Raw genomic sequence first — 6,802 nt, forward strand, 5'->3', positions numbered from 1 at the left:
CAATTAGAATCATTCAAGTAAGCATGACTGCTCTGTTTGAACACAGCGTCGAATTAATCAGTAAACTATCGAAGCAAAGTGCAGTTTAAACCTTTAACCTCTCTGAAGCTGCTAGTAGAACTATATAAACTTGTGTTTAAGCATCTATCTTTTAAAGGTAACGGTAACAATTTACCCAATGCCAAAATACCCGAAAAGCAAAGACACCCAATTAGGTAATACCCCATTAATCCATATGATCTTACGTTTAATTTTAACTTTACAAAACAGCAGTTCTTTTTAAAAGTGTTTTTTAAATTAGTCGGTTAATTTGATCTTGACCCGGACACTCGTTATTTGCAACGATCAGAACAGAACTAATTATTTGCAAAGATATAGTATATAGTATATCAGTGCTGAAACATTTTATTCCTATTGTATATCGTCGGCCCAGTACTGTATCAGTGTATCCTAAGAGTATCTTGCTACTCCATGATGTGCAGTATAAAATTCATAGATACTTTTTTCTGAAAATAGTCTGACTGAGCATCCTTGAGTTACTATGTTACTATGATCCGGGGAGTTCGTTGCAATAGTTTCATATCAAATCACTTGGGCTGCAACGGCATGGCCGTCTCAATAATAATTTATGAACATATTATCCATTATCATTCTAGGTATAAAAACGGTACACAATCTTTCAGATAACCTTAACAATATTAACTTCAATATTGCATTTATTTTGGGCACATTGGGCGTTATTGAATTCCTTATGTTGTACAGATACTCTCAAATATTCATCGAACTAGAAAAAGAGTAAATTGAGAACATTTCAATTCATATCTGACTGTAAAATGGAAATTGCATTGAGACATAGCAGGGCTGTCTTTGTTAACAGGTGAAAGCACAGGAAAATAGCTTTGTCACAGAGAGAAAATAAAGACACATACAACTCAGGTATGGAGATATGAACATGTTTTGAGCTAAGAAAGAGAACTTTTGGAACTGAATAAATGACAGAGCTATACACTGAACACTTAAAAAAGCTCATTGAAATTCACACAACGCATCGAGGTCAAAACGTTTGTGAACAAAAATACAAAACTGTTCAAAAATTTCCCGAATGACATCGCTCGAATAAGTGAAGATCAAAAAATTTTCAGTTCCCGTTGAACCACAAGTTAGCAACAAAGATCATAGTCATTCCGTCAAGAATTAAAAACACCATGATCTTTTAGGGATTTAATCAAACCAGAGACTGGAAGAAATGGCAGAGAAGTATGACAACTGGAGATCCCAAAACTAATTGTAAAATTAACAAATCCGAATTGCGCCCAGTTCATTATGTTGACTTCGAGACAGTAGTTCAGGAGATATCTCTCGGAAGCTCTCCATTTATGAGAATACAATCATTTCTGATTCAGCAGAATCAGAAATTGAAGCAGATTTACTGATTTGCAGATTTATACCACTGCGATTAAACAACTGTTATTCTGCTTGCGACTGAATATATTCTGGTGCTTTAAGCAGATGAGCTTGTTAAAACGTACCCAGCTTATTACGATGTAGCTGTATAAAATGTAGCAGATGTAGCTATGTTTAAAAAAGTTTTCAAGACCGCTTCTCATCATAATTGGCCCGTCAACATTCCCTTGAATTGATTATTGTTCATAAACGATTAAAATTCTTGACCTACCCATATTTGAGCATTTTTTTCATTGTTGAATACGTTGACTGTTGCAACTACTTCTCAACTCTATATAAACAATAATCCGATTCAAAGTTTGGTGTAGGGATAACTCTTACTCCTAGTTATGGGTGATTTTAATTTGAGCTACCTTTGGCGCGGTTTATTGCTTTCGTTTTGAATAATTTTCTATGTTTTTAGCTTCGCAAGCGTCGGGTGTGCCCCGGAGATGAGAAATTACTATAATTTCAGAACACAGAGAATTGTGCTCGTTTCACGAAGATTCGATGAAAAAGTTTGACGAAGATCGAGAGTACAACAAACAATTCGCGCGAATGCATTTCTTATTTAACTATTTATTCACCATTTTATCCAATCAGATTTCAATTCACAATAACAATAGCCAGACTATTAATACTTTGAGTCTGGATGCTCGATACTTCAGCTGTCTAGCAAAGCATTCAGTATGGGTCAGAAAACACACTGAGTTCTTAGTAATTGCTTTAGGTTTTGCTAAGTTCTTCAGCGGTGAAAGGTTAGTTTTTTATGTCTCTGTTCTGTTATCATTGCAAATTTTGCTTCTGAAACGATTCAGAAGAATGCTTGTGGCCTTTTTTGTTAACACACTAGAACTAGAACCATTGTTGTGGAGGGGCGTAATATCAGTTGTGTCCCCTTTAGTCATTCAATTTGCGTTGAGCAAATTGAGACATCTATAGCCCATCTTAAAATTCTCATTTGCCTTGTAGCTGTGCCTTCAAAACAGGTTTCGTATTAGGGAAGCCAGCATAATGTCCATTAGAAGGGCGTTTTTAAACACTAGGTGTATTTTGTTAGTTAATGTAAGTTGTTGCAACTCTGGCGGGTCCTCTGTTCTGGCAGGTCCTTTTCTAGTTGAGTTCAGAAGTTTAGGAGCAATCCATTGACTGAATATAAGAGATTAATGGAATCGGTACTCAGTAATCACAGACTGGGGTTTCAATTTAAAAATTGAATCAATTCAATTTGAGGTAAAGAGTCAAAAATATAATGAAAGTTTAAAGTGTTAACAGGTGGCTGCAATAAAAATGTTGAGCAATTTTTGAACCGGGATGGATTGAACAATATCAAGATTCCAAATTTATTCAAAATTGTGTCGTTTATTAAACCCTATATCTGCATGACATTATTTCACAATTTTATTGTTTGGCATAGCAAATAATTGGTTTGAAGGCATCAATTATTGTGTCGGCTCAACCAGAAAAGTTTGATGTTTGAAAGGTTTGAAGTTTTTAAAAATATATATTAATCTAATATCGATTTGTTTAGGAGCGCACGGCAAAAGAGTGAACTGTAAGGTGATGTGAATAAGTTGAACGGAAAAAATTCTGAGGCGTGCTGTATTGATAGAAAATGGCTCAAAAGAGGTTCCAAGAGTTGACGGCTCTGGAATGTGAGGAGAAGGGGTCGTAATTAGGAGAATAGGTGCCATTAGACCTTAGGCACAAAGAAATAATGCGGTTGAGAAAAAAATTTCACTTAAGTTGAATCCCTCATTGTTGTAAGACAGCTCAAGCTGCTCATTCAGTATATCCAATCATTTGAACATTATTCTCAAATTTATACTAATATTGCACTCTCCGTCTGGATGGGAGTATACAAAGGAAATTTTGCTTTGATGTTCTAACGATAAAAGAAAAGATGGAATTTAGGATTTTATAAAAAAGAGCTGAAGGATATAATACAATAAAAGATTTCAATATAAAGGATATCATGAACACTTAGCGGGTGGAAGAGAAGTAAAGGGTTTATAGTTTTTGGTATGATTTTTTAGGATACTGAAGGGCTAATTAATAACCTCCTATTCATAGGCGTCGAAGTGGGATACTATTTCCCCATTTTAATAGAAGTGGGATAAAAGATCCCATTGTGGAAACAAACCTGCCATTTGTATTTTCGGATGAAACCTCCCATTTTATTTTGGTATAATACCTCACATTCTTCATTTTGCGACAAGAGTTCCCATTTTTACTATTCATTTATTTTTAGTACATCTCATCCCGCAGCAAAGATAATTTTATTGAATTAAATAGATAGAATTTTGCAACGTTGACAAACAGGATAGATATTACACTATTTAACAAATTCAAAAAAATCTTGCATACGAATATACTGCAACGCGATATTCTTCAGTCGATAAGTTCTTAGCTTTGAATTATAGGACTGACCTTTATACACATTCCCTTCGGGGAGAATCATATATTGCAGTCCACAGTCATAGTTAGGGTGCCCACGGAATTGCGTACTTCTTGTCTTTTCCTCACTAAATTTCTGACGTTCCAAGCGTTTGTTCATAGTGAGGGTGCGCGGTTGAATTGGTTGAATACTTGCTGTCTGTTCGGCCAAGTGCGTTGACGTCGGTGCTATTGTTATCTCGGCAAAGTTTTCAATCCGTTTTGCTGAAGTATTTGCATTTTCATTTTTTTCTCTCCCGCTGGATGGTTGTTGTTGTGGTTCCATTGCCGTTGTTGCCATTAGCTCCTCAAAAAGGTCAGTTAGTATGAAATCGTCCAGATCAGGCATATCGTCATCTGCGTCGTAACCTAAATTGTAAAAAAAGAAACAACGTAAACGTGTAATATAGATAGGGTATATGTGTAAAAACAAAATAATTATTTGTATTTTTATGCTTTACGTGTTATAAATAATTTTTATATGGGGGCATTGGATTATCTCCATTCTCCTCTATTGCAGCATTGTTTTCATTCCTAATTGCACTATACAATGGAAGCAAAATATGTGGGTATAGAATAAAGTGTGTAACATTAAATTAGGTTACAAAGTGTTCAGCATCATCTGGCTGTTTTTCATTGATAGAAGTCAAAATAGAAGGGAATGTTATAAGTGGCTAAAAAAATAATTTTGCCAAAGTTAACAGAAGCTCCGGTTAGTTTATCTAGTAGGGTTTTGATAACTGTCACATTAATTTGAAGAACAAAATTCAAGAAATGAAAAGCGGTAAAATAGATTTCACATTGGTCTAAAATAAACTGTGTGTGTAACCAATAATTTCATTATAGCGGTTATCTAAGTTTGAAGAAAGGTAAAGAGTCTAAATGAAATGGAGTGTTCTCATTGGATAATTCAGATAAAAGCAATTTCGCGCCAGAATTTCTTTAATTGTCAGTAACTAAATAAATTTCATCAATATTTTTGAATTTGTATTTTCCTGATCTTTGGGGAGCAACATTGGGCTCAAAAATATAAGGTCTCTTGACTCCAGTTAAACCTGGTGTTAATTCGCCCCAAGAATCATCAATATCCAAATCGAAAAAATAACGTTTTTATCTACAGAGGATTGTTCTTTGGCGCTAGTATACGTTTTTCTGGTGATTGGATCAAAAAATTGTATTTTATTGTGATAGATAATTGGAATTATATTATGAGATTTGTCCATTATTTGTAACGGTGAAAAATAGTGTGGGCAATGATATAGTCAAGCAACGTTTTCATTTGTCTCTACTAACATTGAGCGATTATTTGTCAGACGTGGATTACTGTGAGTAAATTAATTTCTTCATTTTATAGCACGTACTAACTCACAATCAGTCTTTATAATTTCTAAATCTAAAACCTGCAGTCTCCATATATTAGTGTATTCGTAGAAGTCAAACTTTGTTGCCACATGAGCTTCATAACTAATTACTGATTGCATATCAACATTTGGCTCTTGAAGTTTGTTTTACAAGCAATTTGCCATTAATACTATTTATATATTTATATAAGTAATTTTTGTATACGTCTGGAATTGGTTTCCTTGCATTTCCTGTACCCACTACAAATCCTCCATCATAATGTATATATAGGGAACTATAAGGAGTATATATATGTATAATCTATTTATTTACATATACATATACATATACATATACATATACATATACATATATACATAAACATATACATATATACATATACATATACATATACGCATATACATATACATATATACATATACATATACATATATACATATACATATATACATATACATATACATATATACATATACATATACATATATACATATACATATACATATATACATATACATATACATATACATATATATATATACATATACATATATACATATACATATACATATATACATATACATATACATATATACATATACATATACATATATACATATACATATATACATATACATATACTTATACATATACATATACATATACATATACATATACATATACATATACTTTTACATATATATATACATATACATATACATATACATATATATATACATATACATATATACATATACATATACATATACATATATACATATACATAAACATATATACATATACATATACATATATACATATACATATACAAATATACATATATATGGGAACTATAGGGAACCACAAATTGACTGTGGGTTACTGTTAATCTGAAAAATAATTAGTTCGTGACCCCTTAAACGGTTGCGCACATCCATGTTAATCAGGTTTAGTTTGATGGTCTCTTACTATATAATATTTTTCATCTATTTAGATCTCTTTACTGGAGCTGAGTGTAATTCTTCTATTAAACAATTTTCTCTATATACCGATGTATATTCATAGGGATCAGTTGAATCATTATCACAGCCATTTTTGTATAGACTAGAAGGCAGAGGAATGTTATAATGATTTTTACAGTTCCATCTTATTAAATTACTAGTAATTTAATATCTTGCATATATGCCACATAAGTATCGTGATAAATCCATCCTGTTGCTTTTCACTAATTACTATATTTGTCACTAAAGTCGCCCTTATTCATAACTTTGTTTCCCCACATTTTCATTAAATGGTAATTTGTGAGTGTTGATAGTTGCAGAGCCAGTTTTCTTAGCGTCGAGACATTGCTCGGCGGTTAATATAATATCTGAGCAATTAGTTGCTTCTATAGCGGACCAAAATACTATCGTCAAAATCATCTCAATGCCACTTTAGTCGTTGATGTGTAGCTTTACACATCGCGGCTTCTAAATTAGTCTCATAATTACGCTGCATAAAAGCAGTTGCTCTACCTACTTCCATTTTCTTGGGTTCTATCACACGGAGCTACTTTGTACAA

The sequence above is a fragment of the Convolutriloba macropyga genome, chromosome 12, assembly GCF_964194025.1.
Source record: "Convolutriloba macropyga chromosome 12, txConMacr16.3, whole genome shotgun sequence".
In the NCBI taxonomy this organism is placed as follows: Eukaryota; Metazoa; Xenacoelomorpha; order Acoela; family Convolutidae; genus Convolutriloba; species Convolutriloba macropyga.